Source organism: Ursus americanus, chromosome 19 (genome assembly GCF_024610735.1).
Source record: "Ursus americanus isolate L20-20 chromosome 19, mUrsAme1.1.p, whole genome shotgun sequence".
Classification (NCBI taxonomy): Eukaryota; Metazoa; Chordata; class Mammalia; order Carnivora; family Ursidae; genus Ursus; species Ursus americanus.
This window is the reverse complement of record NC_142145.1, coordinates 57,895,742-57,919,944: the sequence shown is the minus strand read 5'-3', so window position 1 is coordinate 57,919,944 and position 24,203 is coordinate 57,895,742.

The window sequence follows — 24,203 nt, the reverse complement described above, 5'->3', positions numbered from 1 at the left end:
TAAATAATAAAAAAATTCACTTTCTGAGTGCATTAATTAATACTGCAGAGTAGTAGTCCACTATAACATCTGCCACAATTCGTTTATCCGTTCATCTGCTCATGAAAATTTGGATTGTTGCCAAGTTTTGCCTGATACAAATAAAGCTGCAATGAACATTAGTATAGATTCATACTTGTATGACTATATGTGTTTGCTACTCTTGAGGAAATATCTATGTGTGGAACAGTTGAATTCTACAGTAATTACATGTTTAACATTATAGAAAGTGCCAAATGATTTTTCAAAGGCATTGTACCATTTTTAATATCGACCAGCAGCGTATGAGAGTTCCAACTGTTCTAGACCCTTCTGACATTTGTTGTATTCTGTCTCTTCATTTTATACATTCTTATGGGTTTGCAATGATACCTCATAAAGGTTTTAATTTGCATTTCCCTAATGACCAATGGTGTTGAACATTTTTTGTGTGCTCATGTGCCATTGGTACATCTTCATCCATAAAACATCTGTTCAAATTTTCCATTTTTAATTGGTTTTATTTTTTAATTGTTCTGCTTTGAGGTCTGCTTTTTTTTAAATGATTTTTTATTATATTATGTTAGTCACCATACAGTACATCCCTGGTTTCCGATGTAAAGCTCGATGATTCATTAGTTGTCGTAGAGGTTGCTGCCTATGTTCTCCTCTAGAATTTTGATGGATTCCCCTCTCACCTCGAGGTCTTTCATCCATTTGGAGTTTATTTTTGTGTATGGTGTGAGAGAGTGGTCAAGTTTCATTCTTTTGCATGTAGCTGTCCAATTTTCCCAGCACCATTTATTGAAGAGACTGTCTTTTTCCCACCGGATGTTTTTTCCTGCTTTATCAAATATTAGTTGCCCAAAGAGCCGAGGGTCCATTTCTGGATTCTCTATTCTGTTCCATTGGTCTATGTGTCTGTTTTTGTGCCAGTACCATGCTGTCTTTGTGATCACAGCTTTGTAGTACAGCTCGAAATCTGGCATTGTGATGCCCCCAGCTTTGTTTTTCCTTTTCAACAGTTCCTTGGCAATTCGGGGCCTTTTCTGTTTTCTTTGAAAAATGTCCTCAGTATTTTGATCGGGATAGCATTGAAAGTGTAGATTGCTCTGGGTAGCATGGACATTTTAACTATGTTAATTCTTCCGATCCATGAGCATGGAATATTTTTCCATCTTTTTATGTCTTCCTCAATGTCTTTCAAGAGTGATTTATAATTTCTAGAATATAGGTCCTTTACATCTCTGGTTAAGTTAATTCCAAGGTAACGTATGGTTTTTGGTGCTATTGTAAATGGGATGGATTCCCTAATTTCTCTTTCTTCAGTCTCATTATTTGTGTATAGAAATGCAACCGATTTCTGAGCATTGATTTTGTATCCCGCCACATTACTGAATTGCTCTATAACTTTTAATAGTTTGGGAGTGGATTCTTTTGGGTTTTCCATATAGAGTATCATGTCATCTGCGAAGAGAGACATTTTGACTTCTTCTCTGCTGATTTGAATACCTTTGATCCCTTTTTGTTTGATTGCTGTTGCAAGGACTTCTAGTACTATGTTGAATAATAGTGGCGAGAGTGGGCATCCTTGTCATGTTCCTGATCTTAAGGGAAAGGCTTCCAGCTTTTCCCCATTGAGAATAATATTTGCTGTAGGTTTTCATAGATGGCTTTTATGAGATTGAGAAATGTACCCTCTATTCCTACACTCTGAAGGGTTTTAATCAGGAAAGGATGCTGTATTTTGTCAAATGCTTTTTCTGCATCTATTGAATCATATGATTTTTGAATTTTTCCTTCTGGATAAAGTCTATGACACTGATCGATTTGGGAATGTTGAACCACACTTGCATCCCAGGGTTGAATCCCACTTGGTCATGATGGATAATCCTTTTAATGTACTGTTGGATTCTGTTAGCCAGGATCTTGTTGAGGATTTTGGCATCCATATTCATTAGGGAAATCGGTCTGTAATTCAAAAGATGGGGTCTTTGCCTGGTTTGGGGATCAAGGTAATATTGGCCTCATAGAATGAGTTTGGTAGCTTTCCTTCTGTTTCTATTTTTTGAAATAGCTTTAGGAGAATAGGTATTATTTCTTCTTTGAATGTTTGGTAGAATTCCCCAGGAAAACTATCCGGGCCTGGAGTTTTGTTTTATGGAATGTTGTTTATCACTGTTTCATTCTCTTCATAATTAATTGGCCTGTTTAAAAAATCAATTTCTTCCTGTTTCAGTCTTGGTAGTTTATAGTTTTCCAGGAAGGCCTCCATCTCTTCCAGATTGCTTAATTTATTGGCATAAAGCTGTTGATAAAAGTTTCTAATAATCCTTCCAATTTCATTGGTGTTGGTTGTGACCTCTCCCTTTTCATTCACAATTTTATTAATTTGTGTCCTTTCTCTATTCTTTTGGATACGTCTTGCCACTGGTTTGTCAATTTTGTTAATTCTTTCAAAGAACCATGTTCTAGTTCTGTTGATCTGCTCTACTGTACTCCTGGTTTCTAATTCATTGATTTCTGCTCTAATCTTGATCAACTGCTTCCTTGTGCGTGGATTAGGCCTGTCCCTCTGTTGCTGTTCCAGCTTCTTTTTTTTTTTTTAAAGATTTTATTTATTTATTTGACAGAGATAGAGACAGAGATCGAGAGAGGGAACACAAGCAAGGGGAGTGGGAGAGGAAGAAGCAGGCTCATAGCGGAGGAGCCTGATGTGGGGCTCGATCCCGTAACGCCGGGATCATGCCCTGAGCCGAAGGCAGATGCTCAACTGCTGTGCCACCCAGGCGCCCCTTCTGTTCCAGCTTCTTGAGGTGAGAATATAAAAACTGCATTTTAGATTTTTTTATTCTTTTGAGTGAGGCTTGGATGGCTATGTATTTCCCCTTTAGGACTGCCTTTGCAGTATCCCATAGGTTTTGGACCGATGTATTTTCATTCTCGTTGGTCTTCATAAATTGTTTAAATTGATTTTTGATTTCCTGGTTTATCGAGTCATTCCTGAGCAGGATGGTTCTTAGTCTCTAAGTGTTTGAGTTTCTTCCAAATTTTTCCTTGTGGTTGAGTTCCAATTTCAGAGCGTTGTGGTTTGAGAATATGCAGGGGATAATTTCAATCTTTTGGTATCAGTTGAGACCTGTTTTGTGTCCCAGAACATGGTCTATTCTTGAGAATATTCCATGGGCATTAGAATAAAATGAGTATTCTTTGGTTCTGGGGTGTAGTGTTCTATATATATCTATGAGGTCCAACTCATTGAGTATGGCATTCAAAGCTCGTTTCCTTGCTGATTTCTTGGTTAGGTGATCTCTCTATTTCTGATAGTGGAGTGTTGATGTCCCCTACAATTAGCGTATTTTTATCTATATGTCTCCTTATTGTGGTTAAGAGTTGGCTTGTGTATCTTGCTGCTCCCCTGTTGGGGGCATATATATTTATAATTGTCATATCCACTTGTTGGATACATCCTTTAAGAATAATATAGTGCCCTTCTGTGTCTCTAACTATAGTCTTTAGTTTAAAATCCAATCTGTCTGATATGAGAATTGCTACTCCAGCTTTCTTTTGAGGTCCATTGGCTTGAAAGATGGTATTCAATCCCTTTACTTTCAGTCTGAATGTATCTTTAGGTTCAAAATGAGTCTCTTGTAGACAGCAAAATGTTGGGTCATGTCTTTTTATCTAATCTGCAACCCTGTGGCATTTATGGGGGAATTTAGGCCATTTACATTAAGACTGATTATTGAGAGATATGATGTTAATGATGCCCTGATGCCAGTAAAGTCTTTGTTTCAAAAATTGTGACTTTCTGTTCTATATCACTCTTGGGGCCTTTTTACTTTTGTAGAACCCCCCTTAATATCTCCTGTAGGGCTGGTTTCATGATTACGAAATTGGTCAATGACTGGCGATTCTGGAAGGTCTTTATTTCTCCATCAATTCTGAATGTCAGCCTTGCTGGATAAAGGATCCTTGGCTGCATGTTTTTCTCTGAAAGAGCTTTAAAAATGCCCCCCCCCCCAACCCTTTCTCTCATTCCAGGTCTGTGTAGACAGGTCTGACGTAATTCTGATACCTTTGTCTTGGTATGTGAGAAATTTCTTTGCCCTGGCCGCTTTCAATACTGTATCCTTGCATCTAATATTTGCAAATTGCACTATGACATGACGTGGTGTAGGTTTGTCGCGGTTGAGCTTGGGAGGGGTCCTATCTGCCTCTTGGACACAAATGTTTGTTTCCTTTGCTAGACTAGGGAAGTTTTCAGCTACAATTTGTTCAAATATCTCTTCTAGACCTCTGTTTTTCTCCAACCCCTCAGGGATGCCGATGATTCTGACATTGGAATGTTTCATTGAGTCAGTAATCTCCAGTAACCTACATTCATGGGTGTGGATTTTTTTGAGTCCAGATTCTATTCTAGCTTTCTCTTTTACTAACCCATCCTCCAATTCGCTGATACGTTCTTCTGCCTCATTCACCCTGGCCATCAGAGTCTCTAGTTTTGACCACATTTGGCTCATAGAATTTTTAATTTCTGCCAGATTTGCTCTCATTTCTGCCCTTAGAGATTCTATATCCTCAGTGACATTTTCGTTAATACTTTTTTCAAGTCTACAAATCATCTTGACCATTGTGACTCTGAATTCCATTTCTGATAATTTGGTTATATCCATATCCAGAGGCCATAGACTCATTGTCTTTTCTTTGCTGGGGGTGGGGGGGTTTCTCCTTCTCGTCATTCTGATGAGGATAGGTTGTGGGGTTGTCCAGAGCCCAAATTATTGACTGGGACCCAGGCTATGCGCCCTTGTTTTATGGAGATATTAGGGATGTGGGCTTCTTGATTTTTCAGCCTGCCTTCTGGGGGAGGGGCCTGCCATGCTGATACTCAGGCAACCCTGTTTGGGTAGAGTCTCTGTGTCCCCTGCGAGGTGGATGGGGATGGGCACACCGTGAGCCGGTATTTCCAAGCTTTTGTTCTCTGGCGGCTTTCCCTGGCAGTTTGCTGTGCCTCTTCTGAGAGTCAGAGCAGCAGTGGCCGAATCTCAGCCTCTGTCTCAGAACAGAGGGATCGTGAAATGTTCTCCACTGATGATCTGGCCACTTTAACTCTGTTTCTGTTGGTGCTGCTCAACCCTACACCGTCCCAGGATGTGAGCTCCACAGCCGGCGTCCCAGCCCTCACTTCCAGGGCTGGCGCACCTCTGCCCTTTGTGTTTCTAACACTGCCAGCCGCCAGCCGCACCCACGCGCTCCGGAGCTTCTGGTCTCAGTCTGGTTCCAGTGAGTGCACCGGAGCTCTGTTTCAGTCTGGTCGCGAGCATTACCCGGCTCACGGTCTCAGTCTGCTCTCTTGCAGGTGCGGGTCCACGAGTCTGCTGGCTCCCCCGAGCAGGTGGCTCCCGCTTCCTGGCACCCGAAGGCGGAGTCTCCCACCCCCTTCCGTTTATCTTCCGATATCTGTGCGTGGTTTCATGGCTCCCTGCTTTGTACCTCAATACTCAGCGCTGGTGATGTTCATTTGTAGAGATCCAGATGTATCTTCCTGCATCTCATGCTGATTCCGTGAATGTTCACGATGGTCTGGTACCTATCCAGCTCGACTCAGGGGACTGGCTGAAAAAGGGGTCCCCTACTCCTCCGCCATCTTAACCTCCCTCTATTCCAGTTTTTGAGTAGGCTTTAGTGGTGTGTATTTTTCAAGGAATTTGTATAATTGACCTAAGTAGTCCAATATATATGCCTAAAACTGTTCATTATATTCCCTTATTAACCTAATATGTTTTCTAATTGTAATATTAGTTCTCTTATTCCTGATAATGGTGATTTGTGTCTTCTCTCTTTTCTCTTGATCTATCTCATTACAGGTTTATCAATTTTATTGATCTTCTCAAAGAACCAGCCATTGGTTTCTTGATTTATCTATTTTTTCCTATTTCCTAATTCATTGATTTTTATTTTAATCTGTATTATTTCCTATCCTTTAATCTTTTAATTTGCACTTCTTTTTCTAGTTTGTTAAGGTAGAAGCTTAAGTCACTGATAAGAAAAATCATTTTAATATAGACATTTAGTGCTACAAATTGTCCCCTAAATACTGTTTTAGTCACTTTCCACACATTTTTAGATGCTATTGTTATCATTTTCGTTTATTTCAGTACTTTTAAATTTCCTTTTTGATTTCTTTTTTGACCCATATATCACTTAGAGGCATGTTATGCAGTTTCCTAATATTTGTTGATTTTCTTGATATATTTTTTATTTATTTTAATTCTATTGTGACAGAGAACATAGCTTGTAAGAATTCTTTAAAATATATATCTAGATTTGTTTCAGAATATAGTGTATTTTGCTAAATGTTCTTTGTATGTTTTAAAAGAATGTGAATTCTGATCTTCTATTGAGTTTTTAAAAAATAATGAGTTGGTCAATAGTGTTCAATTTCTCTATATCCTTACTCATTTTCTTTTTGCTTGTTCCATCAATTATTGTTAAATTAGCATTGAAATCTCCTAATATATTTGTGGATTATGCTTTTCCTTCTTGCAGTTCAGCAGTTTTTGGGTCATGCATTTTGAAGTTGTATTATTACATACATAAACCTTTATGATTTTTATGTCCTCTTCCTGAATTGATAATTTTATCATTATGAAATATACTACTTACCTCTGGTAATAGTCTTTCTCTGAAATATACTTTAATATTAAAATAGTCACTCTAGATTTCTTTTTTTGTTTGTTTGTTTCATGTTAGCAAGGCATATCTTTTTCAGTTGTTTTACTTTTAAAAATTTGTAATTTTTTTTACAAATTTTAAAAATCTGTAAAAAGTAAAAAAAATTACTTAAAAAATTCTTTATGCTTAGTGTATATTGTAGTAGGAAGTATCAAGTAGAGTCTTGTTTTTTTTTAACAAATCTGAAAATCTCTGCCTTTTAATTGGGTTTATAGACTTTTATAACACACTTTTTAAAAAGATTTTGTTTATTTATTTGACACACAGAGAGGGGGAGTGCACAAGCAGGCAGAGCGGGAGAGGGAGAAGCAGGCTCCCCGCTGAGCAAGGAGCCTGATGTGGGGTTCAATCCCGGGACCCTGGGATCATGATCTGAGCTGAAGGCATATGCTTAATTGACTGAGCCTCCCAGGCACCACTATAACACACTAGCACAGTAGTAATATTATACCACTTTACATGTGGTATAACAACCTTATAATAGTATACTTCCATTTCATCCCTACCAGACTTGGTACAATTGGTGTCACACATTTTGCTTTATGTACATTAAAACCCCACAGTACATTACTATTTTTGTTTAAACAGTCAATAATCATGTTTATTTCTACTTAAAATGTCAATGTGAGATGTTATAAAGTATTTGTTTTGCTTTTGTCAGGTTTTCTTTATAATTTCAGTAATTTCTGATATTAAGATATCCACGTGTGTGTGTATGTATATAAATTTTCTATTTTAAGGCTGTAGCTTTTTGTAACCTATAGGTTCATAGCAAGCATATCTTCAGTATGTACCATATCTTTCTTTAATAAGAAAATAAGCCTTTTTGTTCAATGCTTTAATTCTTGAACTTTATATTGAATAATAATTTTACCTTTTCTTTATTATTATCTTTTGTGTGTTTTTGAGGACATGAAATGGAAATTCTTGTCCCTGTCTATTAAAATAATAATTATTTTACATTATTTACAATACATATATTTTGGGGGGATTATAATATCTACATTCTGTTTGTCAACTAAAATTATTAATTGTTCTTTAGACTTCTTGGCCTTAGACTTAGCATTTGCCACCAGCTACTCATACCGTTATTTACTTGTTTGTGAATTCTTTGTTTTCACCCCACTTTACTGAGGTAGAATTTATATACGGTTCAAGTTGCCCATTTGAAGTTTGATAGATTTTAGCAGTTGTATATGGTCTTCTGACCACCATCAAAATCAGTTTCTGTGTGCTCCTGTCCCCAGCATAGGCAGCCATTGATCTATTTTCTGCCTCTATAGTTTTGCCTCTTTTGTAATTTCATATAAATTGAATCATCCAGTATGTATTATTTTATGTTTACTCATTTTACTTAATATAATATTTCTGTGTCGATATTTTGTTTGTTTTTATTGCTAAATAGTATTCCATATTATAGATTTACCATAATTTGTTAATCCATTCATCAGTTGATCAGCATTTGAATTGTTTCCAGTTTTGAGCCATTATGAATAAAGCTGCTATAAATATTCACAAGCATTTCTGTGTGGACAGATGCTTTAATTTTTCTTGAGCAAATTCTAAGAGTGGGATAGCTGGTTCATATGGTAAGTGTATATTTATCTTTATATGACACTTTGAAACTGTTTCCTAAAGTATTGCACCATTTTGTGCCACTACCAGCAAAGCATGAGAGTTGCAGCTACTCTACATTCTTATCAACTTTGAATATTGAAAGTTTTTAAATTTTAGTCATTAAAGTGACCTAATTGTAATGGCTCACTGTGGTTTTAAATTTGCATTGCCCGGATTACTAATGGTATTGGGCAACTTTGTATGTTTTTAATGGCTGTTCACATGTTGTCTTTTGTGTGTGTCTATTGATAAATGTTGCCTATTTTTCAATCAGTGGTTTTCTTACTTATTAAGTTGTAAGACTTTCCTTTAAACTCTGGACCCATGCCCTAGTCTCATATGTGTTATGTAAACCTTTGCTCTCACTCTGTACATTACCTTTTCAATTTCCCAACTCTAACGCTTGAAGAGCACAAGTTTCTAATTTTAATGAGGTCAGTTTTATCATATTTTTCTTATATTGTTTATGGGTTTTGTGTCCTCTTTGAGAAATTCTTGCCTAAACCTATAACACATTGATTTTCTTTTATATTTTCTTCTAGAAACTTTAGAATTTTAGCTCCTACACTTAACTCCTGTGTTCCATTTTGTATCATTTTTATGTATGTTGTAAAACAATGGTTGAGGCTGTTTTTCTCCTAAACTGATATCCAGTTTTTAGAGAAAACATTCTTTCAAATGACTTTTCTTTCCCATTGAATTCCCTTGGAAACTTTGCTAAAAATTGACTATATTTGTTTACATCTGTTTTTGTGTGCTCTGTTCTGTTCCATGGTTGTATGTTTATTCTTATGCCAGTGCTACACTCTTTTGATTATTTTACTGTTATTATAATTCTTGAAAACAAATAATATAAGCCTTCCAAACTTGTTCTTTTTCTTTCAATTTGGTTTGGTTGTTCTAGATCATTTTCATGGTTCTGAGAATGATACCATTAATAGTTTCCAATATTTATTCTTGTTTTTGTCATTTGGTTCCAAAGGGTAGGCAATGTATCCTATTAAAAAGCTACATTTCTTGGCAGCTTTCTTTTCACATAAATATGGTCATGTGACAAGAGTCTGGCCAATCTGATGCAAGCATAAGTGTGTATCGGATGGGAAGAAGTCTCTTTCAAAAGTGGGTGGTCGGGGAGTGGCAAGTACCCTTCTGGTTTTCCTTTCATTCTTGCTCTTCTTACTTGCTTGCAATGTAGAAATAATGACTAGAGCTTTAACAGATACTTTAAATTTTGAGCTGAGTGAAGCTGTAAGCCCACCCTGAAGAACAGAAAATAGGTGTTAGAGGTCCCTTCATTATTTTTTGCTTCCTTTTTTAATTCAAGGAGTCACCATACCAGATCTTTCTATATTTTTTTGCATAAGAATAAAACCTTTTATCTTGCTTAATTTATTGGTATTTTGAGTTGTTCCATTGCATGAAACCAAACACATTCCTAATGGACACAGATTCTACGATATATATTATTTCTGTCCACTCGTTTTAAAGAGTCTGTTTCCAAAGTAGTATAGATCACTTTTTTCTGCTGTTTTCATTTCTTGATTAATGGGGGCTAGTTTGAATTTCCCCATTAAAATCACAGAGGTCTTAGATAATGATGGCTTATACTGTTTTCAGTGTACTTTTTGTATACCTACTCAGTGCCTTTTCTCCTCTACCTCTTTCAAATAGTACCAGATGCTCATTAGTGTATGCATTCCTCCCCAATCAACTCATGCATGTAGGAGAAAACTGATCCCTAGCTACAGGGTGTCACTTTTGGCTATGTCTGCTAACATATTCTATTTCCCTCATTAACAATAACCACTTACCAGTGGACAGATTGTTCCTGCAGCCACTCTAAGCCTTGTAATACTGTGAAAGACTTAGTGAACACATGGCATCCTGTACAGCTGGATTAAGAAATCCTGTATTCCACTCCATAATTGGACATTCAGGTACATGAGTCAATAATTCCCATTATTATTTATTCCAGTGTAAATTGAGTTTTCTGCAATACAAAGACAATGGAATGATAAATGATTTTTTTTCTTTTGTTAAGATTTTTAAGGAAGCAGATAAAGAGCTGGGACTGTGGGCACCTGGAGGTCATGGAGCTTTGTCTCTCAATGCTTTCTCTTGGTATTTGTAAAAATCCATTGCCTAACGGTCAAGGTTTCTATGTTGGGAATGAAGGGTGGATTCTACCACCCCAGAATATGCCACTTTGGCATAAGGAGTGTTTTGAGCTGAAAGCAATTGAGAAGAAGCAGATATAAGAGAAGCTCCCTGTTTCTTTCCCCATTTGCCTAAAAGCATGACATACATTTCGAAGGTGTCCCTCCTTCCTTCTCTATCAGGAAGGACAAAAGTTACTCACTGGAGATAATTTTAGATTCTATCAGCCTGCGAATGGTACCAGAGAAATCTACATAACAAAATTTACTAACTAGTCTTTACCGTTAGTTGACCTTCCCCCAGTTTGTTGACCTCAGAAGTCTAAAACTATTTTCCTTTGTCCTGTCATTTCTCCACAGATTTATTGTACTTTGTTAAAGGTGCTATATAAACTGGAATTCTAAGCCAACCCTTTGAGGCACTCATTTTTTCCTCTCCCATGTGTACATGAGGAATACAGATTAGTAAACTGTTTGTTTTTCTCTTGTTAATCTGTCTTTTATTACAGGGGTCTCAGCCAAGAACTCAGAAGAATAGAGGGAGGAATATTTTTCTTCCCCTACAGGAGGATACCCCAAGGAATTAGAGTACCCCTCTTAAATTTGATATTTCTCTCCACTCTGACAGTGAACTAACTACTTTGATGTGAAATTACTTTAAATAGATAGACTTCAAATAAGGACATTTAGTTTGAGATGTTTACATGCATATTTTTCTCTTGATTTGCTCACATTGAAAGTCAACTGCCAAAAAATGATTCCAAGGAGATTTTTTAAAAGTGTCCTCCCAAATTTTATCTCTTGCTTCTAGAATCCCCTTCCAGATTAGGAGGATGTTATGCACATGTCAAAAAACATGCATGATGTTATCAGAGAGCCAAGTAAGAAGGGAAAAAGCAAACTGAGGGACACCTCCTTGTTCCATCCTTTTGTTATAGAACCAGAAAGTGTTTGTCCATTTTGTTCCTAGTTTTCTCCTTGTCCTTCCAAATCTGAGCATAGTCACAGTGTTCAATATTTCCTCAACTTACTCCAGACAACACTGCAGTGTTCTCTCACAAATGAAAGTTGTGTGGAAGAGTATGTTGTGGGGCATTTTATTAGTAAGTCTGCAGGTATACGTAGAGGGAGATCGAATTAATTCTAGAACAATTGAGATTTATATATATATATATATATATATATATATATATATATATATATATTCTGTGATAATAATAAGTTACAATTATTAATTTATCACTAAGTATCTTGCTTGCATTATCTCATTGAAAAACTCCTATCAATATGTACAAGGAGAGTGGTATTAACCCATTTTCTAGATGAGGAAAATAATACTCTGAGAGGTTAAGTGATGTTCTTAAGATTAACCGGTTTTTAAGTGATGAAGCTGAGGTTTGAATCCAATTATGCCCAACTCCCATATTTATTCATTTTCTGCATTACCAGGTTGCTTGTAATCTGATTGTGATGTCAAAATCCATCTTGTTGTAATACATAGAGCCTGAGAAATTGCCAGAAAGGTGGATTAGCTGTGTCATGTTCCTGCACTTGGTATGTATTACTTGTTACTACTGCTAGGTACTATCTAGATGGGATTGAGTAGAACTAGAAGAGCTTACTCAGAGGATGAGAAACATTTCAGAACTGGATTTACAGGTATAGAATGGCCCAAGGGTGGGCAAGGAAGCAATTTGGGAAATTACTTTCCCTAAAGAAGTTAAATAATAGAATTCTTTCCTATCTACCTCATAATCTTGTTTTGATGACAACTGTTAAAGAAATTGACATCTCATATCCTTTTCTTTTTTTCTTTTATGATGTTCAGTTAGCCACTGTATAGTACATCATTAGTTTTTGATGTAGTGTTCAGTGATTCATTAGTTGCATATAATAGCCAGTGCTCATCAGAACATGTGCCCTCCTTAATACCCATCACCCAGCATCATATCCTTTTCTACTAACTGACCAGAGTAACATTTTTTTGAAAGAAGAGTTTATTGATGAGATCTTTAAGTCAGAGAGAGCTTGAATCAAATTCAGTTTCTCCTGGTTATTTATGGAGATTTTGGTCAAATCCATTATCACTTTAAGTCTGCAAAATGGAGAAAACAGAATTAACCATGCATAATTATGTTTGAGTGTTTTGATAAAAGAAAAGATCTTAGGCACCAGGCACTTAGTAGCTATAGTTGTTGCTATTGGTGCTTCCAGACTGTCTACTCTTAAAAGGGATCCTTAATTAGAGTTAATTAATTGTAATTAATGATCTGGTTTAGAGCATGTAAGATGAAATCCCTGGAAGAAGGAGAAATTGTGGGTTGTCTCCTGTGAAATCTACTTTTGTGGCCTCCCCTTGCTGGCAGAACTGAGTGATGGTCACACATCTAGGACATTGTAGAACAGGTCATTTAATTCTTGCTGTGTCAGATGCATAAATCAAATGGAAGCCCATAAACCTAAATAAAGATCCAGGGCTTACAAAAATGAGTCATTTTTATGGAAGTGATTTATGGTCTTTTTGGATAGGAAATGTTAAAGGAAGGGGCAACGTAAATCTTTTTAATTATTTAATGTTTTTATTGTACCAACAGAAGTCTCTGGTTCTCTCCGGCTTGGACTAATGCTGAAGGAGAAAACTCATGATAATGGAAGACTCAACTCTTGTGTTGGTAACTGAGAACATTATTCATACTCATCAAAGAGCTTCACGGAAGTCGTTTAATGTGGTGTCTCTTTAGTTGAAAGTATGCCGACTATATTGATGGTTTCTGCTAATGCATAGTAAACAAACACCGACAGACTGGCTCATGTCTTCCCTTCGGATTCTTTGTTCTTATCTTGGCATTGATAGTTTCCCTAGATGTTTATTTTCTCATTTAATAAATAAATATTTAGCACCACATTCCCAAACAGTCCCTGACAATGAAAAGTTGTCCTCCACAGGAATCTACCAGGCCTCAAAGATAAAGGCTGGAGCCCCACCAGCTCAGGGTCCAAATACACAGGTAATAGATCACAATGGGTTTATTTTGAGCCATGTGGGATATTCACACTTGAGTTGGCCATGACAAGAATGCCTCATTCCAATGAATGCCTCTGAGTTCCACTCTGTCCTCATTGGTCACACTGGGATGATTATGCTGGTGCTGCTTACTTCACAAGCAATTTGTGGGAATCAACTGAGTTAATGCACTTGTAATTTGAACACATCTGAAAGAGTAAGACATTAATTTTCCTGTCTCAATTCCACTCTTCACACTTGTTACCAACTCCCCTGACTGTGTAGTCCTCAGCACAGGCATGCCTATGAGAATGGGAAGGGTGAGGAAAAAGGAACATTGTGGGAAGAGGGACACAAGATTTAGGACTTGCAATACTGCATTTGGACACATAACCATACCATACCACAGAAGACTTATTTTGCTCGTGTCCACTTAGGTTCTCACTATGAAGTTGGACCGATTTTGTTTTTCAGCTTCGGGAGTAACAGTCAGTAGCCTTATTTGTACTTGTGGAAATCTCCGTGGGCTTGGCACTATGCAGGCCAGCTCTCTGCCGTGGCTGTGGTACCCTTACTTCATTCTTCCTTCTGGCTTTTATTTTCCCTTCACTTCTGGCTCCTCAACTTTTGGATTTCCAGGCAAATCACTTTGGGCGTTGCATCTTTTGGGATCACTCTGAGCCACTTAATAAAATAAGAAAGACAGCTTAAAGGAAGAAGTGACAGAAGTGACATTCTTATAATCATCATTTGCAAGTTCCTCCTTCCTTTGGCTGTGGCCAAACTGAGAGTGGGTGGCAGGTTTTCTGGAAGGAAAATATCAAGTGACTTATGTCAACAGATTATTTGGAAAAAAACCTTACAGTTTTATTGTAGTAAACTTGAAACACAAAAAGCTATACTTTATTTTTATTAATTTTTTAAGCTGTACTTCTTTAAAGTGTACAATTGGATGTCATTATTTACTGATTCTATTACTTTTTTCATTCCTGAGTCTATTTCTACCGACTATTTTCTTCAGTATGGGTTGTTTTTCCTACTTCTGCATACCTGGAAATTTCTAAATGAATGCCCAACATTGTGATTTTTTGTTGTCAATTACTAGAATTTTTGGTGTTCCTGGAAATATGTATAAGTTACTTCTGGAACACAGTTAAGTTTTCTGGGAACAGCTTAATTCTTTTAAAGCTTGTTCTTAATTTTGTTAAGCAATATCAGTGCAGCCTTCAGCATAGGAGCTCTTTGGTCTCATTACTGAGGCAGCATTGTTCTGAGTGCTCATGGTTTTGCCCTATGACTTGCAAGGTTTATCACAGTCTGGCTGGTGGGAGTGAACAATATTCCTGGTTATTTGTGAGCTCCAAGAATTATTTCATTTGCCTCTTTCAATGCTTCTTTCCCAGGCTTTGGATCACTTCCTCATATACATGACTTTTCAGGCAAGAGTTTAATGTTGGTTCCAGTTACTTCATCATTGTCAGAGTGGAAGTTTGTTTTTTTCTTTTTTTAAAAAATTGGAATCCTTTTTAATACTGTCTATGCCAGCTGATTCTTATCATGGGAGAGAAACTGTCCCCTGCTTCCAGCACATATGGCAAACCTGGGTGGGAAAGGCATTGGTGATATCAGGAGAGACCATAGGGAAAATGAATTAAAATTGGGAAGTAGGAGAGAAAATGAGTTTGTTTCAGGATGGATATAAAGACAATCTAGGACCCTAAAAACTTTCAGAATGGCTTTGTGTCCCAATAACAAGTGAAAGATTCATAACACTGGTTGGCTCTATCCCAGCTACCCTAGCTCAAACATTAACATCTCTCACAGGAATTCCATTGCAATATATGGTGTTATATGAGTGTTTCTTGAAATCTACCTACAATGAATTCCCATGCTCAGTGAAGTCCCAAGAATAACATTAATAGTGAAGCTACAGAAAATGTAGCCGTAGGAATTATCCCCATGTTTCAGTTATGTTGCCAGTAGCAACAAGATTGCACATGCACATGCATTTGTGTTATTCATAAGGAGATATTGAAGAGATTGTTTAAAAGGTGGGGGCCTGATATAAGAATAGCACAACACCCCAAGACTAGTAAGAGCACTTGGGGCTAGGGGGTTATTAGTGAAACCCATAGAAAGAGGGAGGATGTTTGCAAATAGCCATTGTTGGTCAAGGGATAGAATCATCCTCAGTGACATCACTGACAAAGAGCCAGGGAAATAGACGCCCAACTTCACACTGACTTCTCCCGAAATTCCTCATAAATGCTCCCTGTTGCCAAGCCAAATTGAGATCTAATTGGCCAAACCAATTGTTTGAGTCCACAGATGCACTCTATACATTTCAGCCATCCATGTAACACAGCAGGGTATAAAAGAGTGACTCTTGAAAGGCAATCAGGATCTTGGAAGGCAAAGAGGGCACCTATCATACTCATTTTAAAAACTCACATATGTTCCTTGCAGAAATTTTAGAAAGTTGCAGATAGCTCAAAGACAAAAGATCAAAATTCCAGAGATTACTATTTTGGTATATGTCACTCGTCTTTCCCCTCCCTCCTTTCTATCTGCATACATCTGGCATGCACTGATAAATGACACATACATATATCATCCATACATATGTATAACACATCTGCTGTATATATCACTCTTATAATAACATCACTTACATACTAATTTTACCAAGTTCTGTGCAATTTAACATATTTGCTATATTTTGTTATATTTTACCAAAATGGGAGAATTCTAAACATACTGTTTTACATATTGCTTATTTTCTTGGCAATATATAATGATTTTCCTATAGATATGCCACTGGAAACCACGGGATCAAAACTTGTGATTTTGCTTAACGTGAGATAATGTGTCCTATTTTAAATATATTATCAAAAGATCCAGATAAAATAGCAAATTAAGTGGTAGAGTTTCCTAAAAATTACATTTCTCCTCTTTTTCTAGACCATCAAGATTAAAGTGATTCAAAACTTGATTCTGACACTCTTTTCAGATAAGGCTATCAACAAATATTTGAAAGAAAATCTCCTAGTTTTATTTAAGCATTCATTTGTCATAGAGCAATAGTTAAAATTTACAACAGATTTTTTTAAGCAAGTAGTAGACATTCATTCAATCCAGAAAGCCATTGAAAAATACTCATTTTAATCAGAAACATTTCAACCCCCCACAGCTCCATGTGGCTCTATGGCAAACAATGAAATGAAATGATTTTGGTGGCGATTTACATATTGTCTCTACTAAACTAGTGCTTACTTCACCTTTTCTTTCTTCCTGGTTGACTCACTAAGATCCCTTGAGAAAAGCAATGACAATGTAGAACAACAAAGAAGCTCATTATTTGCCCAAAGAGTAATCTATATGTGGATATAGGAAAGATCTATCTATTTATAATCAAGGATAATCTATTGCATTATTTTTCATTTTCAAGACATTTCCTTAAACTCTAGTATTTATTTTATCCTGTTTAAAAGATAGAATGCTCTTATCTTGCCTCTTCCCCTTAGCATTTTCTAAGATGTAAAAAGAAAACGAGCTATTTAGTTCAATTTTCATAGTGATATCATCATTGTCCCTTCTCCCAAAATAAAATAAAGCAAACCCATAGAATCTTTAGGATCCACTCATGTTTGACATGAATTTTCAGCACGTTTTCAATTCTCCCACTCCTGTTTTAGGGTAGGTTGGATAATGTTATAAATAATCTTTTCCAGTAGCTGTGTGATTCATACTGCTTTTTTTCTGCTTTCACACCAGGGATAATAGTGAGCTTAAGAAACTCCAATCTCTCTTCAGGAAAGTGGCCATGGTGATGCCTGAATTTTTATTTTATTTCTTAGCACACAGAGCTATGACGGGTTCTCATTGTGAGTAAGGCTGACTGCCAGAGTTCTCCCTGAATTTGAAGATTGCCTTCGTTTTTGGCTTTCACCTCCAAGTTCCCCGGGGACACACAAAATCATGGCTCTATGGTTCTTGAAAAGTAGGTGATTTTTTTTGTGTGTAGTTTTTTTTGTTGTTTTTTTCTAAGTGGGGCCTTTCTGATCATTTTGTACCCAAAGTGGACAAAACTTCTGAAGCTTCTGAGAGAAAAAGCAAATACAAAAAGTTCAAAAGTTTGCTCTTTATGAGAAATGTTTTACTAATTTTCCTTTTCCTTCATCCAGTGACTCAACTGTTATCAATTTTTATGCTGTGCAGATTTTTCAAAACAACCATTAGGAGCCATTCCTCATTTTCTATTAATGTACCTGGTCCTAGAAAAAAAACGTTCTGTTGTATGGAGTCAATAACTCTCTCTGTTATAAATCTTGTCACTGTTTGAAGCAACATGGTCAAGGAGGGAAGATTAAAGGTGGTTATTAAAATAATTGGTCGAAAGAATGAATGTGCTAAGAATTTTGCAATTGTTAGTGCTAAATTTTAAATGTGATGATTTTGAAAAAAATTAATTGAGAATAAATGTGGGCATCAGAGATATAGAATAAATGGCCTGTAGAGTCTGAATGCCTTTGGAAATATTTTCCTCCAATCATGGTCTCAGTTTAAGGAAAGATTTGACCAATGTAGAATTTTGAAGACCAAGGTCAGCAAATTAGTGATGCCATATTTATCCCCCTCCCTCCAAAATGGAAGGAACACAAGAGAAAAATGTCTTTAATGGTATTTTTCTTTTGTCGGTCTGATCGATTGTGGTAAACATTCTACCTCTTGCAGCTCTTGGTCATAATTCATCCTCGATCATGGGATCCTACTGAGTTTCATATGCAGCCTCATTTTTGTACAGTTCAGTAGGTACTGGGAGATGATGTCTTTCTTGGCCAGTCAAGTTCTTACTGAATATGCCCATCGTGAGTCAGTCAGTCAACAAATAGCCCTGGTTGTGGGATCCTGCTCAGAACAAAACACATAAAATCTCTGTTCTTAAAGTATTAACATTCAGGTGTGTATAAAAATTCCAGGTAATTTTTGACCCTTCACCGGGCAAGCTCCATGACAATCTGTCTTCTTCCTCTTGACATCCTTTTCACCTGGGATGGCACCCAGTGCAGAGATGTTCAATAAATATTCTATTTAATAAGGAATAAGATCTGATTTTAAGGAGGCTCCTCTATCTCTTCCCATTATGATAACGGCTATTTTGAAACTGAGTGAAATGAAGTATTTAAATATGTTGCCATACAACTCGTTATTGGTATATTCAGAATGAATTCAATCCTTAGCCTTAATTGAGCTTCCTGTCTGTTCTGGGATGTGGATGCCCTAAAAGCCTGCCCACAACCTGGCTCCCCACTCAGACTCATAAGTGCTCTTTCTGAGCACCATCCTGGTGACTGTGACTCTGGTAGCAAGGTCACTTCCTGGCACATAACACGTATGTGGGCATCAGCATGCCACCTGCCCCTGGATCTCCTGGATTCTGCACTGGTGGTCACAGATCTGTTTTGGGGGAAATTGTGTTCCCAGGATTGGATCTACCTAGTGAACTGCCTAATGTCTATTATCATACCGACTGGGTAGTAGGTTGTCTGCCACCTCAGCTACTCCAGCCCATCTGTCTCCACAGTCGTACATCCAGACTGCAGTCCCACCCAACCTACACCTTTCTAATTCAGTACACAGGTCCAGAGGGATCTACCAACAACAGTTAGATGAGTATACAGAATCCCCTTTTCATGTTCCTCTCCATAACTCCGCCTTTCTGCCTCTGCTCTGTGCCCTGGGACGTTGACCTGTGCAGACTGCACTGAAGGCCAAGGATGTCAGGATCCAAGGGTCTTCACTGCCCAGCTCCCTTCCCTGGCCTATCGCTCAGCTCATTTCCTACAGTTGTCTTGCTCTGGCCACCTCTCTTCCACAGGTTTCAGTCTCTCTCTCTCTCCCAGGACTGCTCCCTCTCCTTGATCTCCTCAGTGGTAAGGGTGCTCAGTGTTATTAACCCCTGACTTTGGCACTATGCTTCTTGGCTTCCTGGTCCTTTGTAAATAGAGCCTGCATTAAGCTCCCTCTCTGTTACCAAATGGGAGTGTGCCTCTACTTCTTGCCATGGTCCCGGCTGGTACACTGAGGATACCTGGGCAGAACCTTCAAGGTAAAACTGATCTAACCTTGGAAAGACAGGATGCCAGGACACTCAGAGCAGCTGGGGTCCCTTAGGGCATCCCTCAAGGCTGGCCTTCCTTTCCTCCTACTGGTATCTGTCTTACTGGTCTTGGTCTGCCAGCCGTTATTCTTCATCTCATTCACAAGGCAGTACAGATATAGTCCTTCTTTTTCTTTGTCGTCTACCAGCTTTATCCATCCACAGCAAACAGGGGCCCAAAGCTTGCTTCTATGGTTGTACTGGGAAAACGAAACCTGAAACCTTTCCTACCCCTCCCTCCCTGTCTCCCTTCCCTCCTTTCTCTGTCTTAGAATTTTGGCGTGCCTGCCCTCATAAATGACAATGAATGAAGTATCCTAGCTCATAGTACCCTAGTTTCTTTTTGGTCTTGCAATTCACTAATAAGGTGCAATTAACCATAATGATAGTCATAACAATAAAATGAAATCTTAATTTCCTTGTTATGAGAAGAATTTCCTCTTATTGCCTCACCACAACATTTCTTTATTTCAATTAACTGTACAAAAAGAAATAAGTTAATGGCTTAGAAACGAGCCTGCCCCAGAGCAGTGATAAATGTTAGAAAACTAATCAAGAGGAGCAGACTTTCCACAAAGAGCTGTACTCTTCTAAAATAAATTTGTTTAAAAATTTTTAAAATGAATTTAAAATTCAAATGGTCTCTGGACAATGGTATTTTAAAAAGATGCTTGCTTTGTTTGTTTGAATAACTGGAACATTTGGTTATGGATTCAGGACATCCATCCTGGAACTTATAAGATCACAGATTCATTACATTCTCCATCATCTTCTGCCAAAAGCTCTGACTTACCTTACTCCATTTTATGGATACTCTTTCTCATTCACTAGAGCAATGGCTTCTGTAACAAGCTGGTGGCTCCCTTAACCTGAGACTTGGTGTCTCTGTCCAATTCCAAGCAGCTGCTTGTGTTTCTCAGAACGTCTGCACACTGTCCCAGACCCACAGCAGCACAGAGGGGCAGCCCTGCAGTGCTCTACTGAGTTAGCACCATGGGCTCAAGGTGTGGAGCCTCCGTGTCTCACGGGACACGTTGGAGAGCTTGGGCTCCCTTGCTTAGCCTCCGAAGACAGGATATACCTAAAAATAGCTCGTGAGTCCATAAATAATCTATTTACCAAAGCTGAAGGAGTTTTCTGAAAAAGAAAAAAATATATTTTTTTTCATTCAAGGGTTTGACTGTTTGAACTAGCCTTGGGTTGGGGGGGGGGCTGCCCTGCAAGCTCATCTGAAGTTTGGGTAGTCCATAAATTAACCCAAGGTTTAACTACATCAAGAAGGAGTCTCACAGGGTTACTAGGAGCCTTGAAACAAGATACAGTCAATTTTCGGACTGATGTAGAATTTATAGCATTTATAAGTTATTTTGTGATTTTTGGGGGGTTAGCTCCTAAGTCTGCAATGCCGCTTCATTCATCCCGAGTTGGAAAACAGACAAAGAGGTTTCTGTGTGTTAGTTAGTGGTTTATGTATCTAAACCCTGCCTGGCCACCAAAAGGATTTTAGAGGGCTTTTCCTTAGCATTAACTGGCAGTCTGTCATCGTCTTCAGGTAAAATGATCGTTTTGCATGTTATGTGGTAGGGTTTTAGTCACCGTGTGACCTGTAAGGACATGCAATGGCCCTTTCTTCCCCATGCATGTAGATGGGAGGCATCCTCGTCCGGAGAGTGGCTTGGCGGTGGTGCATCAGTGTGCGCATGCGCATGTATTTTCGCAGGGCCTTAGGGGAAGCACGTCTTCTCTGGCCTCGCCATCTGTGGCAGCAAACACTAGCGTGCTTGGCTCTGCCTCTTTGGCATCGCTGTGACTCTCCCTGCAGCTTCGTGTGTGACAGACATTCTGACTGCATCTCATTGATCAGAGGACAAACTCAGTTGGCTCATCGGAGTATCTGAAGTCCGCTAAGATGTGATGAATGTTTCTGAAGTGTTGAGACTCCGTGGGGTGCATGACAAATTGTGACTCATTTTGTCCTTACAATCCTCTGGAAGGGTGGCTATACCACAAATGAGGAGGTCAGGCTCCTTGAAGTTAATCGTTTGCCCAAGCCACCCTGCCAGGCAGTGGTGGAGTTGGGGTTCAGACTCAGTTGTCTGGCTCTGAAGCTGCCACAGCACAGGGACCGTGTTGTCTCCATCCTCTGGACTATGCTGGGGTCCTCCCATGTCCTGCTCATCTGCTCACCACCGTCCTCCATTGTCCCCTGCTCCAGGAGCCTCCTGGATGCACTGCAGCCACACATTCTCTTGACTTCTGACTCCTCTTTGTGCTTGGCCTGGGAACCCCTGGCGAGAGAGAAGACGGCAGGAGGAGAATCGGACCTGGCCTGTGTTTCCGGGCTCCCTTTCCGCTGGCTGTGTCTCTCCGCCGAAGGTTGCAGCTTCCGTTACAGCCCTCTCTGTTCCCAAGTCCTGGCAACTGCCTCCTCCCTTTCTGATTCAGGCCGCTCTTTTAGTCCTGGGGTCCCTTAGGGCACCTGGCATTTATGTATTCTCTTCCCACACCTTCGTAAATAATCCCTCACTAAAACCCTTCCAAACTGCTCTGTGACCTTTGTTTCCTGCGGTACTCAGCACAGAAATGTCTTCGCTGTGTCATAGTTCACTTAAATGATGTCCTCAGCTCTTATGGAGTAGTGATATGGAAATTATGCATTTGAAAGGGTCTCAGCAATCCTCTGGGGATCTATAGTTAAATGTCTTGGGCATCACGTTCATCAACATCCTCTTTCCAAGGTACGAAGGGACCAAAATTGTTATATTCTCTATACAAGGCACCAAGTGATGAATATCTGATTCAGCTAATGTATAGGTGTTAAAAAATGTATTTTGCAATGCATTTATTGGAACTTTTTGTGTGTGTGTGTGTGTCAGAAAAATAGAACCATGCTAACCCAATGCACTTTAGGCTGGCTTTGGGACAAAAGCAAACCCCCTAACTCAGGTACCTGCTAACATCTCCTTCTATGATACTTTCCTCCTAATTCTAGCCATTTTGCTCCTTTTGCAAACTGCCTTCAAATTCTTTGGTAAGAAGGTGAGAAACTTCCCAAAAGAAATGGATTAATCCAGTTCTGCCTGACTCATTTTTCTAGACAGATTCTTTTTTCTCTTGAACACAATAGTTTTTTTCTCTACTTCAGCTGTTAGAGCAGATGTGATGATTTGAAGGAGAAGGATTGGTAATGGTCGTCACGGTCAGAAACATTAACTTCATCCCTTTGAGCTCCCTGCTCAGCATTTTGGGGTTTGCAGTGCTGTGCAGCAATAGACTGATGGATTTGGTAATGAGTATCAGCTAAAACAACACAACTTGGATTTTATCCCCCACTGCACAGAGATTAATGGCTGAAACCAAAGCTTCATCAGGAACCAAATCCATCAGAGTGCAGGACTCTCCTTTCAATGTGTGTGTTTTGAGACAGTGCTGCTTGGCTGCTGTTAAGTTCCTGATCCTCTTCCCACCATGACCCCCACCCCTAAACCCTCCCCAAATTACCCAGACAGTCTCTCATATAAAATAGGATTTTAAGCTAATATAGAAGTTGTGATTTTTGGAAGGTGTTTCTTAGACTCATTCAAGAGGGTTCAAAAAATTCAGGTATGTATGCAGTTGGGGAAATGAAATCTCCTACTTAGTTACTGAAAAATCATGCTTTATAACTTCTTAAGTAGATGCTCAACTTCATATCAAAAAGAAAATATTCCAAATAAACATAGCTTGGGTCAGAGGATCAATTTAAAATAGCAATTATGTTTTTTTTAAATTTCTAAAAAATATACCATTTGATGGTTCCCACATTACGAGGGGAGGAAAAGGACAGAAGTCAAAACTGTCTTTGTTATGTGACACATGGAGCTTAATCCCCTACTGAATTATCCCATAACCAGTTTGTGTCTCTGTACATGGACTATCCCTCCAAATGTTAGAGTTGAAAGTACACTGATTGAGGCTTGGAAAACCCAGGGCCTCATCCTGCATCTTGATACCAGAAGACATGTGAACAGAACAGTTCTTTTACTTTTCTTGTCCTGGGTGAAAAGACCAGACGGTTTCACTGGTTTTTCAAATTTTTTAGTGAAAAACTTCTTCAAAAAACATTTATGGATGCCAGATACATATGGCCAGTATTTTTGGATTTGTGTTTAACAGAAATTTGAACCAAGAGTGTGTTATACTCCTCTCACCTGCTTCCCACCTCGGTTCCTACTACATCACCTGAAAGTCTAAGGGTCCCTGGACCAGAAGCTGTGGCCTCTTATATCCCACGTTGTTAGACGTCCCTCATTTTCTGTGGAAGTTACCTATATGAAGTTATCACACATATACAACCGGTTTAGTAGACAAACCATATTTAATAATAAATAATATGCAGCATATCCTTTATGAGGATGAGGAACTGTGGAACGATGTTGGGGGGATAATAAGCAATAGCTATTTCCAAGTAAAACTACAGAGCTTTATGGAGTGGTAACAACCCAGGACCTCCTGTGCTATGCTCTTGCTT